The 22,205-nt window shown below is 38.9% G+C and overlaps 1 protein-coding gene across 14 annotated transcripts in view; it reads left to right on the forward strand.

Moving 5' to 3' along the window:
- Nucleotides 1-22,205, forward strand: part of PARD3 (par-3 family cell polarity regulator) — a 461,531-nt gene that overhangs the window by 205,032 nt on the left and 234,294 nt on the right. The window lies entirely within an intron of this gene.

Here is a 22,205-nt window from a genome sequence, read left to right on the forward strand (position 1 = left end):
GAGGGTTTAGAGACCAACACTGGGCTGGTGTCCTGGGAATGATCTCCTTCACCCACAAATCCCATACCCATATTTGTAGTCCAGCATTGACAGATCATAGGATATTCCAAACATTTTTTATTCAACCCCATTCTTAGTTAAAAAGGAACTTAAGTAATATCACAGAGTATAAATACCTAAAAAACTCAGATGTGAGCTATTAACTATTTTTGTATCTTAGAATTAGCTGCAGATTCATTTAAAATTATATTTTATGAAAAAACCTCTGTCTTTGGTCCTTGTGTATTTTCCTCTGCACGTTTAATGATAGAGGCAGTTCCGTTACTGTTTTCCTCTCAAAAGATGTAGAGTTAGTGCGGATGGGTTTAGCTGCTGTCTTTGTATGTGCCTGTGTTGAAGTGGAAAGTTGGTGCCCAGATTTGAAGGCATCTCCTGTGACCGTTCTGCTTGTTTGATGTTTTCGAGGCATATTTCCATGCATCATTAGATTTTCACCGTGGCAGTTAATGAAACTGTTGTCTCAGCAAAAGAAGTTGGATTAGGAATCTTAATAGTGATCACCTTACAAAATGTTGGGTACATTAATATTTTAATATATGATGTTTTATATTCATTTTTTTGCTGACTTTGGTCTCTGAGCAGCTTAACTAGTTCAATTTATTCACCGATTAGGTAAATAATTGGGCACTAGTGGCAGTCTGGAAGCGTATTTGCTCCCTGAGTTAACTGGTTGGAGTCCAAAATTGCAAATACCATGTTTCTTCTGAGCAAGTTTTCTGCTTTTGGTTTTCGTTTGTTTGTGGTGGTCTTTTTTTGGGGGAGAGGGAGGGGGTTCATTCTTTAAATGTGTTAAAGAATCTGCATGTGTTGGAAGACCAGGATCCTTTTGTGATTTCATATCGGCGTGATAATTAATTAGACTGAGACCTGTTCAATGGGTACGCACCAGAGAAGAAAGCCTGTATGTAGTGAGAGTGGATGTAGCACAGCTCTGCAGAGAGAGGGAGGGAAGGGCCCGGCAGGGGATGGGGTATGGGCAGGCAGAGATATTCTTCCACTCTTTTTTGGGTTTTAAACTCTAATATATTTCAGCCTCTGTGGGCTTTTTGTTTTCCACTGGTTAAGCCTTTTGCTTCTGTGAAGAAGAAACTCAAGTGGCGAGGCTGCTATCTGGCACAATCAATTAATTCAGCAGTTTCCAGTCCTGTCCCCGTGTGCCCGCCCGAGGGAGCCGTGGAGGGGCTGGAGTGGTCTGCGCACCCTGCCCCTGCGTGTGTAAACGTAGCTGAGAGCAGGTCTGGCACCGAGGGTAAGGCAGTGACAGCGCCAAGAAACCTCTAGGGCAGAACCCATTACACATAATACCGGGGGTAATAATAGTCCCGGTCTAACCTGCCTTTATGGCTCTTGAGTGGAGATAGTGAACACTGGATTCGTCTTGCAGACTCCAGAGGCTTGTTGTTGGAGGAAGTCTCTTCTGGCTTGGGTGGAGTTACTTCTCTCAAAGCTTGCCTCGTCTCATCCTTTTGAATATCAGGCAAAGAAAAATTCCAGGATGATTTTTGTCAGCTTCCAACATACATGAAAATTCATGGGAATTTGAGGAGCGAAGGTGTGATGTGCCAAAGAAGTGCAATCATTTTTGTATGGACGCCACCTCATTTCCCATGAGCAGAACTATGGAGCGAACTATAATTCTGCAACATCTCAGCCCGTTCTGCAGGCGAAACTGCGAGAGACCTTGTTTCGAGTAAATCATTATAAGCTGCTGTAGCAGGGACTAATAAGGGCACAGAATTAGATAGAGTAGTTGTTAGAGAAACAGTTCCGTAAACTTGTCTAGATTTTAGTGCCTAAAAATGGAGGAATGCATGAAGCCTGTTAAAATTCCTGGGAGTAATTGCTTTTGCTCCTATCTGTTGTGCTCTGCTAAATTAGAGTGATACATCAAAGAAATGGAAAAGATTAATTCTGCTTTCTGAGTCCTTTAAGGCATGCTGGTTGTATATGCTGGTTAGCTATATCAGCCTAAGGATTGTTCCCAGGTAGTTCCAGAGCCCTCTGGTTGTCCACAGGGCAAACGATCCATGGATTTCTCGGAAAGTTTTGGTATTTCTCAAGGCCACGAAGTAAGTTATGTGAAACTGTTTGTACCAAAAAATCATTTCACCACTATAAAGCCCCAAATACAGTTTCAGAATACAGTTAGAAATTTAAGGATTGGGTTGTTTTTTGTTTTTTTTTACCCTTTTGCACAATTATTTCATTAATTCTCCTACAGATTGGCAGGTACTAGGAATAACATTTGCAATCTTTAATTCAATTCTAAAACATCTTAAAAAAAGAATAACTTGGTTTTTGTTCTTCACCTTGCCCTCCACAGCACTTTCGTTTCTTCCCACAGCAACCAAACTTTGAGGAATAGTTAAAATCTTGCTTCCTCTGAAATTTATTCATATGTATGGTAATGTCACTTTTATTTGAGAAATCCTTATTCCCTCGGTTCACCTCAAGACTTGCTCAGGCCCTGATCAAATCTGGGCTCATGCTGTTTCATACCAGGGAGACATGAAAAGGGGATGTATGAAAGAGTTAAACTTTTCACCAATTCCTTAAGTTTAAGTACAGAGAAAGCTTCTCTTGTGTTGTCATTTTAGTTTCATTAGTCAAATATTGGAACTGGCAGCAATCAAGACACCTTGAACTGGAATAGCATATTCCTTGCTCTGCTGCTGAGGCCTTTTTTGCAGATGGATAAAGAGGACCCGGCTGCCCTGTGTGCTGGGAAGGGGTGCGAGAACAGCAGGAGAGGGAAATCCTACAGCGACCCTGCTTAATTATGAAGCTGTTGCAAATACAATGAGATTGGGTCAACTGAAATGATACGCAAATTTATATACATAACTATTGGATGTACGTCTGTTTCTGTCAGGGCATGAAAGCAAGGTAGGAGATGGAGTTAAGTTTCATGGTTATTACTGAAGAACAGGTCTGATTCCTAAAACTAGCATCTAGCAAAAACCAGAGATAAAAGTAACTCAAATGTATTCGGAAATGGGAAGAGAAGTTGGTTACTGCTGCTATCTTCTTGAGCAAAAATGTGCTGTGTGGAACACTTTCCGTGAGTTATTCTTGTTCATGACATCTGTCCATAATAATCTGGTGCAGTTTCTCTGGTTCCTTTTTGAATGAGATCAGACGTGCAAGTAGCATATGGTCTTACATGCCCAGCTGTAGAGTACCTGCCTTCAGCTTGTATTTTCAGCAAAATAAGGCCTGCTTTTAATATGATTGACTATACTCTCTTAAAACATTTGGATGCTACAAATTAGTGCGTCTCAGCACTGTCATTTGAAAAAAAAAATAAATCAGAGCTTCAGAGGTAGGTTGGTGAATTTAAACCACTGATTTCCTGTGGATTCTCATACTCCAGCTTATGCACGTTGTCAAAATTTTCATTTAACAGCAAAACCCTGCTTGTATTTTATGCCTTAACGTAAGAATAGAAGGCAGAAATGCAGCTCATTTGTTTTGTTTAGTTCTGAATGTTTCACAGTGTCATAGCTAATGTATATAAATATTTTTATTTTCACTAGTGTGCCTCTTTTGCGTTTCTCCTTGCCTGACAGGGGTGTTTTGGATTTTGTTTCTAGGTTTTATTATGACTGTAACTACAGTGGAAAGGTCTGCAACTTCTGTGTTTCATGGTCTGGAGATGGGGAGGCCTGGGGGTTGGAGGCTCTTCTTATCTCAAACTCCTCGCATGTAGGGGTTGAAACTGCAGTAAAAATTATTGTCATTAGTAAGGAGTTGTGCTTTAAGATTTGGAAAAAGGATTAGCTAGGCCTCAGTTGGAGGAATCATTTTTAACTTGTTATCCATTACTCCGTATAACGCCAAGATAGAGTCTCGTTGCTTTCCTCCCTATCTGAGTACAGGCACTTTATAATTTGTCCCTTGTGATAACTACCTTAATGAACACAGAACCATGTCGGCGTGTAAATTATAAAATACAAAGATGGTTTTAAAGCTTGTCATATTCCTTATAAAGAATTTCTGTCACAGAGAGATGCGTATGTTTGAAGCTCTAGGCCCAGTGCAGAGGCCCGTCTCTTTCTGGGGGGTCTTCAGCGGATGGTCCCGTACAAAAGGCCGGGGGTGCAGAGGCGTAGGCAGAAGGCTGCCCGGGGATTGTGAAAACAGGCAGGACTACTCTGACGGAGGAAAAAGTGTTACCAGCTAGTGAATGAGGCCATGGCTAATGTGATTTGCTTGTTTCTGCAGGTGGAGCTAGAGGAGGTGGCTGAGAAAGGCATGGCTTGGCACCTGGCTTTGTATTAAATAATTGGCCATAGCTATAACTATGGGCAGGTAGCAGCAGTGGCCAGTGCATTGGTAGAGAATTCAGTAAAGGTTTATGTTAGTGAAAGAGCTGATCAGAAGACTTCAAGGTGCCCCTGCAAGAGTTCAGAGTCTCCCCAGACCCATATCCACTTGCAAATTCAGCTTTTTCACTGCTTGGGACCAGGGCTCTTGGCCGTGTGATCGCACTGGCGTCCACCTAATGGGGCTGTCAACACCCCGACTGCTACAACTGTTTCTTCTTGCTTTTGTGCTATGAAGAAGGTGAAAGAATACTGTCTCTTAGCTGCTGCTGCTACAGGTATCTAGGTATTGACTGCTCCCTTTATTTCTGTATATTGGCAAGATGTTAGCTCAGAAACAAAAATGCCCAAATGAAATGTAAGCTATAAAGTGCTGGCTTGACCCCCCGCGCAGCAGGAAGAGGGACGAGTATGTCTCAGCAAGGGCAGAGGTTGCATCTAGCTCTGTGCCAGCCAAATGCCCTGTCTGGCTGCCAGAAGAGCACCTTACTAAACACAGGTCTAATAATAGTATTCTTTTTTTTCTTTTCTTTTTCTTCGACTAATCACACCCTTGGATTTTTTTTTTATATACAATATGGTCAAAATTATTATATGATTTCTAATAGTCTTTGACTTCCCATAAGAATGTAGTGGTATTGGGTTTCACTGATCTGTACCTGATAAGAATTAAGTGATTATTCTGTAGACTTGTTTCAGTGTTCTCCCCGTGTTGCATTTATTATTATTATTATTATTGTATTAGAAAAAATACTATGCATAGTGAGCTCCAAAATGAGAAACCTGTATTTAGGTGTTTGTAATGTGAGTACCCACATAAAAGTATCCCAGCTCCTATTGTCTGGTGCTGGAGCCTACATCTTCATCCAGTTGTGGCATGTGTGTGGTCGGCTGGTGTCTTCCAGGCTGGACCCCGCTGAGCTGCTTCCAGAGGCTGAGGCTCCAGTGGGTGTTGCAGTGCCCAGTTCCCACAGACGTATCTCGGTCTGGGAGATTTGCTGGAGCTGGTTCTGTGTTACGTGTCAGAATGCTTAAAAAGGGGCATGGGAGGGTAAACCAAGCTCTTAGGATGGGCATGTAAGTTCTCTACTTGTGTAATTATGATTTCTGCTTTTTAAGGTTAAAATCTTCACCACGTTTTTCTGTAGGGAGAATCAGAATCACAGGCCTTTTCTACATTTAAATCTGACTTTGAACCTAACTGGCTTCAGATCAGATATCTAAAGCTAAACTTCATTTCCATGTTTAAAAGCCATTTGATTTTTTAGGTTCTAACTTGATCTGTTTCTGATTTTTATATAGACTCAATTCCTACCCCCCAGAAGAGTTGTCATATCTTCTGAATTCAGAAGAATCTCTGTATTCTTCTGTATAAAGATGAATACACTAATACACATATTTATTAAATATTCTCTAAATGTGTGTGCATAACCACAGAAACAGAGAGGAAAAAACCTGAAAGAGAAAGGCTTATCTGTATGCTGAACGCATCAGTATGTACAGAGACAGAACAAAATATCAAACTACAGTATGTATTAGTTTTAAGAAAATATTAACATGGAATTTGGAAGTCAGTGCACTTTTATGCAAAATGGACATTTGCAGACATGACCTTAATTGTATATTTTGGAAATACGTTCTTCATACTATTTGTCTTGGAGACATGAACAAATCTGAAGTTGTTTTTCAGTGCTGAGGGTTTCAGTTTATATGAGGTAGGAGGTTGGAATAAACAGCTTTATTGCTTGGGGACAGCTGTAGTGGTGACGCTTTTATAAACAATGTTCCATGCTGGCATCTATCTTGTTCTCCTTTGAAAAATAATCTGTCATTTCATACTGTGTATTAAATAGGTGAGACAGTTCGGGGTCTGCAATCTACTTTCAGTTATGTGCTGCTGTGTAGATACGAATTCAGTGGCAGAATGTAGCCCTATATGTGGAGAGGTGATTATAGAAAAGTCAATTTTACAAAAAACCTCCTGGATTTTAAGTGTTATAGGAAAAGACATGCTTCATGTTCAGATGTGTATTTTCACACTCAAACACTCTCATAGATATAGGTACACATGCACATAAATATGCAGATGGACTGGGCAGAAATTTAAAGAATCGTAGAACAGTCCAGATTGGAAGGGACTTTAAAAGATCATGTGGTCCAGCCTTTTGTGGGAAAGGGAGCCTAGGTGAGACTATCTAGCACCCTGTCCAGTCCCATCTTGAAAGCCTCCAGTGCTGGGAACTCTACCACGTCCCTGGGGAGGTTGTTCCAGGGAATGGTTGTTCTCACTGTAAAAAATAATAAAAAAAAATATATATCAAGATGTAACCCCTTGTGATGCAACTTGTGCCTGTAGCCCCTTGTCTTCTCCATGTGGCTCCTTGTGAAGAGACAGTCAGCCTCTGCCCTTTTTGTAGCCACTCTTTAAGTAATGAAATCCTGAGATGAAATCCCTCCCGAGCCTTCTCTTCTCCAGGGAGAAGAGACCTAACTCCTTTAGTCTTTCCTCACAGGGCAGGTTCTCCAGCCCTTGGATCACCTTTCTGGCCCTCCTTTGGACACTCTCCAGTCTGTCCGCGTCTTTCATGAATTGTGGGGACCAGAACTGGACATGGTACCCCAGACGCAGTCTGACAAGCGCTAGTATCTGCTAGACGACCTACTTTGTTCTGCAGAACCTTTCTGAAGAGTGTTGGCATGCATGAAGGGCATTTTCAGACTTGCTAGTAACTATACACTGCTCTTTTTCTGCCCTTTGGGACCAAATTATTTAAATAATCATGTTGTTATGGTAGTTAATGGTAATAAATCTATGATAGCAGGGATATAAGCAATACCCTTTTAAGTTACACGGATATGCTGTAAGAAGCTTTAAATAAATTATTGCTGTTAGTTTTCTGACTATTTTCTAAATATTTTGCAAAACAGTTTTATCTCTGGCTTTTTTGACTGCTGTCTGTCCATGGTAGCAGGTCAGATAAGGACATCTGAAGATCCCTTACTGGGCCTGGAAATGTGTTTCATCTAAAGGATGTCTCAGGTCTTCCTTTTCTTCTTTTAAGAACTTGTTTTCTTTCTTCATGCTGCAAAAGAGGTTTATCTTCTCATATGTTTACTTTTTAGTCCAGGCGTATGTAATGCATCCCAAGGAGTTGTTTATAATAGAAACGCTCTCGCTATTTTCATAATGTGCTTGTTGCTGCTACTATGCTGTGTCCTCAAAAGCCCCGGTGGGAACGTGGTACGAGTTAGTACCGTGCAGCCCTGCTCGAGGCGGTGACGGCTGCGCGGGTCCCGGGTGCTCCGTCCAGCCCTGCCTGCGTGGGCGAGAGCACAGGGACCATGGGGGCATGGTGGCCCCGTGATGGCAGAGCCAGCAATACCGAGCCGGAGCTGCAATTACGGCATGCCAAAGTAATGCAGAAGTGAAATACATTAGTAAAATTAAAATTTGTCCTCATTCCCTCGGTGGGTAATACAGCTAATGAAAATAGATCTAACTAAATTAAGATAATTTATTTCATTAGTTTACAGCACTGTAAAACTTTTCAGGGCAGTACAGCCCTTCCATACAAACCTGAAAGAGATGCAGTTCCACTGTTCACTTCAAAGACCACAAAGGTTAAAAGTTTTAAGTGTATTAAAGCAATTCTGTTAATTGTGTCTATAGAGGATTCTCCCTCGCCCTTGGTAAAGTATTTTTAATTTAAAATTCACATTATGCTCATTCTGCATTCTAGCCTTTTAACCAAAGTGTACATATGTAAGTGATTACTTGTGTCTTTGAGGCTTAAAAAGAAATTCTGCATTTTTGTTTCAGAAGGTGGTACTGCTAGTACATGCCATTGATATTTTCCTCTTTTTTTCCCTTCCGTTTTGTGTTCTTATTTTCTCTGCTCTACCTTTCTGTTCTCCCTGCATACCTGCTCTGTGTTTTACAACACAGATGTCTACAAGACAGCAACCAGTCCCTTGGAAAGAAAGACATGACATCTCTAAACTCCAGCTCCCCAAATCCCTTGTCTCTTGTCAGTTTTATTTTCTTAGGTCTTGCTGGTGTCCTTTTTCATATTCTATTAGAAAGACACCATTCAAAATCAGAAAGTTACCCAAATGCTGTTTTTTCCCCCATTCCTTCCAAATTATAAGTAAACCCAAGACTGAGAATCAAATTATAAGTAAACACAAGATTGAGGATTTGCTGGTTTTGTTGCCATGCCAAAATTCTATAATTCTGCATTAGAAGTCAGTCTGGCCTTAGCTTAAGCTTCACATTAACTTGATTTTCAGTTAACTTAATTTTTGCTTCACTTGAAATGGAAAAAAAAATTTTTTTAATAGTCTGATTTTCTTCCTGGTACAGTTTTTCTTCTAAATGGCTAATGTTTTTTATTCAAAAGAAATATTGGTATTATTAATTTGTAGTGGAAGTTGTAGTCCTTCCTACAATAAAATAGAACAATTTATCTGGACAGGAACATGGATGTGAGGGCTCTTCGTGTCTCGCTGTAGGGCTTAGGCGAGATTCAGGTAAATCACTGCTGAGTCATGCAAGTCAGTTAATTCCACGCAGAACAGAAATAAAGTGGTTATTTTGGGCAAGGAAAAATGACAGATTTTATCTGAATGGGAAACTTATCTCATTTACTGAATAACAGCAGGACGATTTTTATGCTTTTTTCTTTCTATGAATTATTAATTATGAGAAAGATGCTTTCAGAAAAGGGGCAAGTTTGTTCTGTCTGTTGTGGAAGTGATGGTTAATTTATCTTCCATTGATGGCAACAGGAAAGATGCTTTTTCTTTAAAATCCTGTGTGAACAGGTCACTTTAATGACATGGTTGCACTTTGCTGTAAAGGGGAATGATACTATGTAACTTGGAGTTAATAATTGAGTTATGTGGAAGTAATTTGTCTGGGTTTTTGTTTTATTTTGGGTTTTAAATTTAATCTCAATTTTATTGCTGAAGTACGAGCATTTCATTATTGAATGTAGTACTCTTTGGCTGTATTAAGTGGTTACTGTAATTTATAGGATACTTTGAGTAATGTCATGATTCCTCATGAAGTGACACAGCAAGATTTAGTGAGTGCAGCAACTGAGTGAATGGAATTACGTAATATGGCCTAGTTGATGCGATATACCATAAGATTTTCATTTATTTCATCAGAATAACTGGAAGAGAAAAGAAGATAATAGGCCAGCCTTGTCAGTTCATTCACTGACTGATTTGAAAATAAGCCCATTCTAAATTTATCTTGAAACTGCTTGGAGTTGCATATGAACTGGTCAATCTCGGTAGTTTCCAGGGCAGGGGAGGGGGCAAGCAGGGCGAATGAGAAATCAGGATGTACAAAAAAGTTATTGACTTCTGTATGTGTCACATGCAAGACAGAAGAAACGACACTCGCTCTCTTTTTTTAAAAAAAAAGATTTATTTGTATTTGATCTGATAATTGATAAATTATCTGATAATTGATAAATTGATAATTAAAAGTGTTTTTATAAGACCCAACAACTAACTGCCAAGTGCCCTGTGGCACTGATAAAGGGTTTTTGCTGAAAAAGAAAAACCAAAGAAAGAAAACTGATTTGTAACTGATGCAGTTATTCTGGTTGAGGGAGGTCCCATACTCGGGACACACAAAAAAAATTAAATACAGCACAACTAGTGTATCCATGAAGAAGCAATTGATTCGAAACATGCGAAGCAAGTAGCACTACAAATATTAATGAACTAAAGATTTTTTTCTAATATACTGCTGTAAGGATTTTAATTTTGAAATAAATATTCCTTTTAAGTTTTGATCTCTTGCGTGTGATACTTAAGAATAAACATTGTTGCCCAGATCCCACATTGAGATATCACTCACTCTCATGCCAGCTGCATGGGATTACTTTAACTTCATTTGGATTGAAAATTATTACGCTGCTTTTTCCAGCCCAGGGATGGCTATTTATGAATTTGAGCAAAATCAGTTGGCTATGATTATTTTAGTATATTTTACATTTAAAATATTGTTTGTTTTCACAGTTTAAGAATTAATGTTAAGGGCAGCATACATACGCAACTATTTCCAAATGAAAAAAAAAAATTAAAAAAATTTATTCTTTAGGCTGAATATTGGAAATGTTTTACAGACTGTGGAATAAACACCCAAGGAGTGAGGTATCCAGTATGAGCAAAACCTCTGGTCCTCTTAGTATTTCTTTAGAATACTAGGCAGGAAGCCAGTCTTCAGTCACTTTGTATCAAAGCTTAATTTCCTCTTCCTTTTGGATACCCTCATTTGTCTTCAAAAATCTTTACTTTTCTAATGTGTGGGAATTCGTGATTGCTTATAATTTCAACCCATTTATCCAAAGCACAGACTAAATTAAAAATCCCAAAAGAAAGCGGTCATATCTGTGAGCATCTCTATTTCAAGCTATTAAAAGTTACATTGAGTATTCCATCATACCATTTTTATTTATCTGGGTTTTCTAGGCAATAATTGTTACAACAAAGCACAGATTTCATAAAGCAAGCCCATCAGTATTTCTTCCTTGTAGTTACACTTTGTCGCTGTAAGTAGCTTTCTCTTCATGAAGACTCTTTGAACTCATCTCTCATCAAAACGGATGGATTCTGCTGGTGATTTGAAGGTCAGTAAAATTGGTCACTGCACAAAAAAAGCATCTTATAATATTATACTTCAGTAGGATCGTGTGTATCACAGCATTCCGGGGAGGCGAAGTTAATGGGACTCAAGGACCCTGACATTTTTTCCCTAAATTAACAAATGTCAGTCTTACCGAAAAGTTGAAGATTGGGTAGGAGGCACTTGATCTCCGTACTGGTGTGTCAGGGGACAGCGGTAAATACTGGGATGTAGGCTGGGAAATGTGTAGGAAAAAAACAAAATAAATGTTCATATCTGAATCTATGTGAAATTCCTTCCTCATTGCAATGCAGTGCCCTGATGGCTTTTTTCTATTTTACAGCTGCATGTGCATGTAAATATAAAGAGAGGCACAGCTGAAGAGAAGTTGTGCCCTCCCGTGCCGTGCCCCCGGGGGTCTGAGCGTGCCGGTGTCAGGCAGGCTTTGACTTGACTTACTCCGAAGCCAAACCTCAGAAACCTGGGGTGAATTCAGAGCAGCGCCTGCATATGCCTGCGGCTGGGACTCTGTTTCGGGGTGGTGGAAGAGTCATTTCGAAACCACCTCCGGGGCTCTTTCAGCAGGGCAATCATCAGCCGCTGAAGCTCTGCTGGCTTGTGCCAGCTGGAAGCTGACGGGTGTCCTGGTGAGAAGTGAGACCCTCCTGGGTCACCCAAGTCCAGAGCCCCTACAGAAGACAAAATTTATTTGATTCATGACAGCATCTTCCTGTTTGCCAGTTAACGTATAGCAAACTTCCCTGTTCGTTTCTATAGTTCATCATTCTTACTGCTCATCCAGGTATACGTTGGAGTTCACTGAAGTACACCCCCTTCGTGTTTATGTACTAGAAATACAGAACATACCATTAATTAATGCCCACTCCTAGGAGCAGTATTTTAAAGCGGTGTCATTGTTGACACATACAAATACATATATGTGTGTATGTGTATCTCTGTGTTTAAATGTATCCATATGTAACTTGGAAAACTTACTTTATTACAAATGTTTTTCTTGTAACTATGTTTTTAAAGACATTCATATTGTGGAGCCTCTTGGTCACCTTCCTGATATTATCATTATCCTGATAACTTCAGTAACTGTTTTAGAGGAGAAAGTGCCCAGTTTAAACTTTTGCATACTAAAAGAGGTAGTGAAGAAATATAACTTTGTTTTCTTTGAATTTGACTTTGTTTTTTAGCCCCCAAAAGCAGTAGTCTTTATGGTTGTATACCTACAGCTAGCCAGAAATTACGGTGATGGAATAAGTTTCTGTGTTTGTTCAATCATGCGTAGCAGCATCAATTTAGTTCATGTAACAATCTGGAAAATTAGTCTTAAGTAGTGTGTTTCAAAAGTGCTACTAATAATTATTCATTCAAGTTCCGATTTTAAGAAGATCTTTCAGGAAAGGCTGAATTTCAAGCATATAGGTACTACACATCATTTTCTCGATTTTCAAATCTTGGATTATTTTTCTGTTGTAATACCAATAGTCTGAACTGGGATAGGTTTTAGGTAATTGTGGTGATCGAAATCAAGGAGACCCTAAATAAGATTGGAGGTCAGCAAAGCTATTCTTAGCGTGACAAAGTTTAACAATGCAGAATCTGGGAAGCGCAGTCTTGCTTCCACCTGGAGCGAGAAGCTCGAATATTGTTTCAAGAAGGAATGTTTCAGAAATGCTCAAATAACCAGTTTGTGCTCAGTCCTGTACTATTATAAATCTCTAAATGGATTCTGTAAGTCACCTCTCTTATCTCATTTACGCAGTTAATTTTTTTTTTTTCTCAAAGACATTAATTTCACAGTGGTGGATAGTTTAATTTTCTTCCCTTCTATTTTAGTAGACTGACAGTGGAGATATCACCGTCTCTGACACGTCATCTTTTCTCTCTATAATACGGTGTATTTTGTGGCTCTAGTGCAGCAGTAGACTGGCCCAGAAATCGCAATCTGGGATTATTGTCTTTGTGTATCCTCAAGGAGTAATATTTTAAAGTCACTGCATCTGTTGGTACTTAAGAGCATGATTTTTACTTTTTATTTTTGCCAGTTTTTACCATCTGTGTGTCTGTTTTTTGGCTCCTTGATTTAATTTTTCAGTTTAATTTCTCAGTTGCGCTGGGATTTCTTTCTCTTTCTCACACATGCTCTTTTTGACTCATCCATGAACTTACATTAAAAAAAAAAAATTATTTATGGCAGTTGCATAGTAAAATTCTTGGCCTTCACAATTTGGATTTTTTAATGATATCTTTTTATCGAGTCTCTTCTAGTAAATGCACGTCATTTTTGGAAGTGAAATAACTTTTGTTAGACTTTGTTTAAGTTTTAAAAAATTAGTTTGGATTAAATTGAAGCATTTTGGCGGGAAAAGCTAGCTTGGTCACATTAAACATGTTCTAGTCTTTCATACTCATTTAGTTTTTAATGCCCAAGAGGGAATAATTTTCTTGAGAAATCTGTGTTATAATCATAAACAGACATAATTCAGTAATTTTCTCATGAAACACTGGCTGAAGTTTTGGCACTAATGACTTGAAACTCACACAAGCAGCAACATTTTTGTTTAAATTCCAAGAAAAATACTAATGAAATATATTAAAATAGACACAGAATATACATACAGTGTGTTGCAGACTGTTTTCAATAAAAAGGATGTATCTTCATCAATTGAATGAACGTCTCATGAATTCAGGCATGTTCTAGCATTTGAAGAATGTTCTGGTAGTACTTGAGTCATTTTCTCTGCTTATCCTTTAGCAGTTTTTTACAAAAAATTACATTATGTAAATAAATTTTTAATGCAGGAGGGTAACTGTGCAGCACATCTATCAAATATTTTGCTTCTGTATGTGTTTGTGAATATTGAGAACTCCTGCTCTGATCTTTTCCTTGACATATGTATTTTGCTTCTCACTTAAAATATAATACATTCCTTAAGGTCGAATTTAATGGCTTTTTAAAGAACAGGCTGGTTTATTTTTAGCCTCTTTTAAATACTTTTTAACTGAGGATTTTAAAGTTTATTTTTACCTTCTGGTGTAGTTGCTTCCTTTTTTAATTTTTTTTTTCTGGTTTCTAATGAATATTTTGTGTAGTGCTGCACAAAACAGTGAGTAAGAGTTACATTAAAATACCAGCACTAACAGGTAAAAACATGTTCCATTTGGAGTATGTGCCTCCCGTAATCTATTGTACCTTTTCTGTTTGTGTGGGCTGCTTTGAATTATTTTTCTAACAATGCTGTGTACTGTCAAAAGACCAAAAGAAATACTTTCTTCACTTGAGAAGTCATTTTTTGAAAGGAAGCGTTGCTGTGAAATTCTGAGGAGCGGAATTAGTCATCTTCTCTTCTGTCTACATATGCATATAGTTTTTCCTAAATACACTCTGTAACAACTTTTTACTGTTATGAAACTGGGAGAGCGTGGTGGTTTTTCCCTGAGGGATTAGAGATTTCGTTCCCACTTGATTCCCGTTGTGTTTTGCTGAAAACCTTTTGTTTTGGAGGAAGAGGAGTGGTAGTGCCTTATTTTAAATTCTCAGTTGTCATTAAGAAAGCTTAGTGGGGTTTTCCAGTTTTCCAGATTCAAACCCTATTTGAGTGGTATCGGGAATGAAAACTCAATTTATCAAAATTTGAGTTCCAGAATTTTCCCTGGCTCTAGGGATTTTATTGCTGCCAGGTTTAACTTCCCAATTTCCTGACAAATATTCTGTTACTGTAAGTAAAGGGGAAAGCTGAGTGAGCAAACCGGTGTGCATTTTCCAGTGTACTGTGAGATGTGCGAGATGTGCACGTCGTTACAACACTGTAATGGCATCCATGCAGAAATGGAATTGATTTAGAGCTGATAATACGCGATGAAGAGACTGCTGATCATTTGTTTTCCCGTGGCTTGAATCCTAAGAAGTGGTATGTTTTCAGTTGAGAGTAGTGTTTTCAGTTGGGAGTATAAATTAAGAATCAAAGGTAGGATGCTTTCACTACTATGGTTTGTTGTCCGTAGGGCTACTTGGAAAGTGCCAGCAAAAATGATCACCTCCGCTGTGTTTTTTTTCTTGCCTGCCACATGGAAAACAAGTTGGTCTCATGTTCTCACGAGATGGAGCTGTAACAGCACGTGAGCAGGAGCGTGCATTGGTCTTTCCATAGTGTGGGTTTACTTCGGGCTGAGAGAATTCAAGCGGTATTCAGACAAGGGGATTCCAAGTGCAATGATGAGAGCAGTCCATCTGTTTCCAGCAGCATCCCCTCTGAACTGGAGCCTTGCTCCTACTTTGAATCTGACTTAAGTCTAAGGATAACCCACATTTGAATACCAGACACACAGTTGTGCTTTACTATATATTTTGAAAGGCTTGTGGGAAGCTAGATGTAAACTTTGGCGTTAGATAGTTACCCAGCTGACTGGTACATTGAATTCATTGAGAATAGGAAGGGCTGGTTCAATTCATTTCCATCCCTTGTATCGCAGTCATTTTCTGCAACGATGCGTAAGGATTGATTACCATAGCAACAGTGTTTTAGCTTGTACTACTGTGAATGTGGTTAATGATAATAGAATTATCTAGTCATTTTAAATCCTGTTATATTATTAGGTCATCTGAACCATCCTCTTACTATGTATTGAGTTATTCCCTGTAGCCTATCTTGTAGTCCTTTGTCCGTGCTGCTTTTACATGTGTTGAGCAGTGGGGATTCTACTTCTTCCCTTGGGAGACTTTCACAATCTGATATATCACCCCATTAAGGATTTTCTTCTGATATTTAGTCTCATTTCACCTCCTTTCTCCCAGCTACATGGATTTATACCATATGGAAGTTCTGTCCCTATCTTCTTCCCTATCAAGCATTTGCAATTAATCCTTCTTCTTTAACTGCATCAGAATATAACAGCTAAGTATTTGTGCTTTTCAGGATTTTCTTACAGGGAAAAGCAGGTTTCTAAACCCATCATCTCTTCTTCTTCTTGACTACCTCATTTTGATCGGAAAGTGCCTAGTACTCAAATGCTACCTAGGTGATCTCAAGTGCGTAGACAAAGAACTTCCAACTTTCCAGTGCTTAAATATGTTTGATTCAGCATATGCACCACTGGAATGCTGGTTCTTCTGTGTGCATGTGTGCCCTGCTCCATCTGATGTCTGTAGCAGTGTGTGGTCTCATAAAGGACAAGAAATGCTCCTTAACCCTTGCTACAAGTCAGCAGAAGTAACCTCTCCTTGTATGACCAGTCGAAGTGTGGATGGGCGTAGATGTCTCTGCTGTCCTCCACGTACATGGGTCGCACACTTTATCCTCTCTTGTTATTTCCTGTGTTCCTAAATCCTTTCTACCTACATTGCTTTTCCAACATGAAGAGAAGTATTTTCCAGTCACGTCCAAAGAGACACACAAATGGAAATGCAGTTGTCCTGCTCTAGTCCAGGCATTGCACAGTCTGTGCTATGTGTAGATTGGCTAGATCAGGAATTCGTTTAAAACAGGAAAAATAAAGTACTTTTCTATATAGTGAGGCCGTGGGTTACCTGTGTATGTATTACATCATTGTCGTACCCTGTGTCTGCTTTCCCAAAAGTTGTTGTGGATTTGGTAAGTAAGGCAGAGGAGTATTGACATCTTTCCAGTAATCTGTTATTCTCACTGCTACGTATGTTTTTTGACTAATTTTCCTCATTAATATTTGATGCCATACAGTTGCCCATTTCTTTTGTTTTTATTAATCTACAGCGTAAATAAGTGCATACTACATCAATATTCATCCATACTACTCCAAGAGGGCAGAAGTCTGGGAACTGCCGTTTGAAATTACTTTTAGAGCTAATTTTGCTGCAAAAATACTTGATGCTGCAGTAAAAAGCAGATATATTAAACCTACTTTGGTATTATCATCAATTAATTCTTTAATTTTTGGTGATTTTTGCTGGGCTTTTTTTGAGAGGTGGTGCTACTTTTTCCAAGATTCTTCCCTTTGAGGCTTAGACTAGATTGCATTTCTCAGAATGCATTATCTTACATTTATTCAAGTTTCAATTTCCTCAATAACCAGGCTTCTCAGTCCACCAGTGTGATATATATATATCTGGAAAGTCTCGCAAAGCTCATTGATCACGTTTTAAAAGATTGTTTTAAACCTAAGTTGTATTTCACTGGGAAATTTCATCACTTTATTTTTAACTTGCTCTTCCAGATTAATTCTTCAGGTGACATTATCTTGCTGTCAGTCCCTTAGGAAAGTATTAGCTTTTCTATTTCAAAAATTGTTTTAATGTTCTTTTGTTTCTGTGTGTATATGCATGCTCATTCTTTTTCTCTGTTCGTTATTGCCTTCAACCTGGTCGTATGTAAGGAAAGACAAGGGCGTTTCATTAATTGTAAGGATTCTTCTTGCCTACATTGTCTAGAATACACGTGTGCAAGATATTTCTTTAAGTTTTGTTGTTTGATTGTGGGTTTTTTTTTATTTAAATCAAACTGCAAAAAGGTTATAAATATTAATATTAAGGAACTATTTTGAGCCTGTGTAGCTGAGGATAGACCACAAAAAAAGAGTGGGGAACCTACTGATTTTAGTGAATGAAAATTGAGGGGTTTTAAACTCATCTGTTTGTTTCTCCATATGTTCTTCAAATCATATCATTCTGTGTGAACACCATGAGTTTTATTAATTTCAGTGAGAAACCACAACCTTTGTCACAATTTTTTTATTTTTTTTTCAAACTGGCCTTGCCTTTATACTGAATTGGTTCTTAATTATAAGCAGTGACCTTTATCTTATTTCAAAGGTTCACTCTTTAGTCTCTTCCAGATTTGATGAGAGAGCAGATGACTTTCTCCTTCCCATCTAGTCAGGAGTATTGGTAGGCCAGTATTGTCCTTTCTCAAATTTGCTGGCATTTGAGGAAGTACCAAATACACTCCAGTCCTAATGACATCAAACCTAACTTCCCAAGGATGAGAGAAAAGCCTGTTCTGCCCATCTGCTTAGTCTGAAACTCAAAGTATTCTGTGAAAGTGGAAAGTGGAAGTGCCCATAGATCTTGCCCAGGGATGCAGTGGAAGAAGCGCTCAGTGCAGTTTGATTTCTAAAGTTGCTTCTTTCTGAAACCCCAGCATTTGCTTGTTCTTCAGATTTCTTCAAGCGTTCCTTTCATAGTTTGACCAGAAAAAAAGCTTCAGAACGGTAGGATAATAGTGCTTGCTTCCCCTGGATTCCTAAAAGTAGGTATTTTTCAGTTTCAGAAAATACGTATGAAGAGTTAAAGCAAAATAAACATTTCCTCAAAGAGGCCTTAGACTGGACTAGCTTCATTGACTGCTCGTCTGGGATTCAGATGTGGTTTATGGGAAATTGATAACAAGTTCCTGTACATTTGGAAACTTTCAGCTTGGCTTTAGCTAGTTTATAACTGATTAAGTGACAACTTACGTCAAAGTTGGAATGTTTAAATGTGCTGTTTAACAGTGTCTGCCTCCTTTTAATCCTATATGACACAAGTTGTTCTGGTTCCTTATCGAATTTTGTTTCCCAAAATGCTATTGTTAACCTTAAAAGAGTGTTTATGTAGACGTCTGTGTATAAAGTGCTGTGCCTTTTTGATGAAGAGAAGCACTTGAGCATGTGCCTCTCTAATGTGTATGTGACTTCCGTGACTTCCATGACTTCCATGCCCTCACCTTTTTTTTGTGGGTGGGGTGGATGAAGAGGAATTCAACCACAAAATGTGTGGGGTTTTTTCCTTCTGTTTATGCATCTTAGCTTTCAATGAACTCAGGAAATAGCACTTAAAAGCATTGTTATGCCTCTGTCTTAATTTGATCTCATCTAAGGAAGATGGTGGAATTTGAGTAATTTGTATGAAGTTGTTTAGGTAACTATTTATGTTGTGACAAATGAAATTCTGCTGTAGATTAGAAACTGGCAGAGAGAAAACAATTATGGAAAATAGGTCAGCTGTATACAAGGGCAAGAGGGATTTATTCCTAGAAAGCATGCTCCTTTTGAAAGAGGGGGAGTGCTGAGGTGGCAACTTCTGTGAACAAGTCACAATTACTTAGATGAGTTGAAAATAGGTAGGATTTTGAAGGAGGCAATAGAAGAGGGATGAGATTGGACATAGAGCTGTGCAAGTTACTGAATGTTGGAAAGAATGCCTTGAGCTGTATGTGAAACTGCAGATCAACAGTATCCTTTCAAACAACTTTCTGAGGCCACAGTGTTAGAGGCATTTTAAGCCATCTCTCCTGCTGAAAGAAGCAATCTTGGCCATGCTTTGCTTCCTCCCTTGTGCCTCCCTAAGCTTTAATTAGACTGAACTGGACCAGCCTGGGAAACATAACCAATTACATTCATTTTTATGAAACATTAATTTTCATTTAGATCTTTTGTGTAAAGATACAAATGCTTGAATAAGCAGAACGGAGAAGGTGGACGGAGGGATCCAGTGATGAACATGACCATCTAGGAACGGGAAAAGATGGGACTGCCTCTTTCAACAGACCACATCTGTGGTTTGCCCTGGCCTTGCAGCACGATGAAATGCCGGGCTGAGGTGTTATTATGGGCAACACAATGGAAATATAGTTGCTTGGAAATACTGTACCTCCATTATGTGTGCTGAATTCAGCCCCTACTGCTCTGACTTGGGGAGAAAAAGGAAGGGAAGAATCACAAATGGAAACAAGGGTTTTGAGAAGAATTTTTGAGAAATTAATTATATTGAGAGGCTGGTACCTCTTCTGGTGCAACAAATAACACTAAGTGAGTTACTTCTTGAAATGCCTTTCTTTTTGTTATTTGCAGAGTGCTTCTGGAGCTGTGGGTCTAGCACTTGTGTGATGTCCTACACTGTTCCTCAGTACATTTTTAGACAAGAGATCTTCTTTGGTGTCCCTGGAGAGCTTAGTGAGGTGGTGGTGATGGTGATGATGATGATGTGGCATGGCTGTTGATCACGTTTCATCACGTGTCATGTAAGAGTTTCGTGTGGCGGGGAGCGGTGCACGTGCTGGTGAGGTCTCGGGACCAAACCTCTCTGAGGGAACCGCTGCTTTCCCCAGCCTTCCTCCAGCCGCCAGCCTCCAGGGGCAACAGGGCCTGTGGTGCTGTCTGCTGCCCTGAACGGAGAATGACCTACTGTCTGCAGTGATGAGTCTTGGTGTTTTTTTGATGTTTTCAGAAATTTGCTTTGTGCTATTTTATTTTTTTAAGTGTGCTTTTTGTTTCGCTTCAGGAATACATGCAAGCATTTTACATTTTTCTGAAAGTAAGGCTCTGTCTGTCTCTGAGAGATCACCCCGAACTAAAGCATCTAAGGTTGGAGATGGACCTTAAAAATCTGTAAAGAAATCCTCTGTGCCTCAGTTTCCTCAAATAAAGAAAGAATTTGGAGAATGACTTCTAATCTTCTTCCTGAGGCTGCAGTGAAGCTAAAGCCATTATTGTCCATGAAGCGCTTTTGCCCTACTGTGCTGGAGGGCACTACAAGAAGTACTGAGTACTATTTATTTTAAATTTGATTTAATGCCTTTGATTAAAAAATTAATAAAATTGTCATAGACCAGATTGTAACCCTGTAGGCACTTGGAATGGAGCATTCGTAAATGAAGCATTTACTGAGAAGTTTGAAATTGTTTTTCATGTTGACTTCAGCAAAACAAATTGAGCAAAGAACAATGAAAAATGCTGTAGTATTTTCTGTTATTAAAATGGTGAATTTGTTTGGTGCCTAAGGTAAAACCCATGTTGTGCAAAAGACCAAAAAGCAAAATGCTACGGCATAACAGGGGAACTCAATTGAAGCAATTTTAGTGGAGTTTCTCAGTGAAGGATAAGGTGAAAAGCAAAAAGTGGCACGCAACCGTGCAATTCGGCAAAAGAGAAGTAAAAGATAGAACTGCAAAATGGTAAAATCTCATCACTCAAACTTTGCACAGGAGCCGAGAGCAGGCTTGGGTGCCTCCTGCCTGCAGGGCCAGGTGCCTGCATTGCCGTCGCTGTGACGGGGCTCCCTTGGGAGTTCCCTTCCTCTGCCGGGACTTGGGACGGGATCTTCCCTGGTTTTCTTCCTTTAGGGGGAGGAAGAACAGAAATGGGAAGAATTAACATTTAGCTATGCAAGTTAGGAATCCCTTAGCTCAGGTGTGTTTGCCGTCTACGTCGTGCGTAACACAGAAGACCTTTAAAACAGATAAGTAGGTATTTTTTCTTTCCAGCAGTAGGAATTTAAACAAAAAAGTCATAGATTGAAGCTATATGTTAGCAAATCCTAGCAAATAAGAACCAAAGATAAATCACTGTCTAAATGAGTGGAAACCCATGTACTTGTCTTCAAGCAAAATGATAAAATAGTATAATTATGTTTTCCTAGTTCTTTGGTTGAAATCAACAGGATGATTTTTAGTAACAAAAACCCCAAACCTTTGAAAGTCATGTTTCCTAAATGAGATGAAATTCAAAGTTGAAGAATACGCGCTAACTTTAAACTCCCACCAATGCAGGGACTTTTATGTTATTGGAAAACAGATATTTTAATTAAATTTTTAAAAAGCCAAGTCTTTAATAAGCTTCCTGATGTCATCTCTAAACAGTCCTGAGCCATGCTGAGAAAAATATCTGGAATTGAATTTTGTTATTAAGATGCCTGTGTGAGTAAAATGATGTTTTGTGTGACGGAGAACAGAGTGCTATACTTTTAGCTTGCTTCTAAATTGACTCTTAGGTTCAGTACTCGAGGGGATGGAACTGTTCTGTACTTGGCTGAAGCTAGTGAAATCCTCGTGTGCTGATACAGATCTGCAAATCAAGCAACAAGGGACTATTTCAGATTAAAAAAGAAAAAAGAAATGAATAAGGATAAAAGAGCTATGAGACCTGTTTGAAAATTGCCTAATGACAAATTCAAGTTGCTAAATAAGAAATGCTTTTTGTATCTTAAAAAAAAGAAAAAAAAATCCTCAGAAGGATGAAAATCGCGGTCTTTGAAAAGGTGAGGTGAATAGTAATATATTCAGGAACGTTACAGGGAAAATGTGAAGTGATTTATGCAGAATTTTCTCCTTTCCTTTGTCTCGATATCAAGGGGAAACTATGTGACTCATCTATAATACATCCCTGCAAAAGTCTTTCAGATCTCTAAACTTATAGGTGGAGGCACGTACATTTGG

Source organism: Chroicocephalus ridibundus, chromosome 2 (assembly GCF_963924245.1).
Source record: "Chroicocephalus ridibundus chromosome 2, bChrRid1.1, whole genome shotgun sequence".
In the NCBI taxonomy this organism is placed as follows: Eukaryota; Metazoa; Chordata; class Aves; order Charadriiformes; family Laridae; genus Chroicocephalus; species Chroicocephalus ridibundus.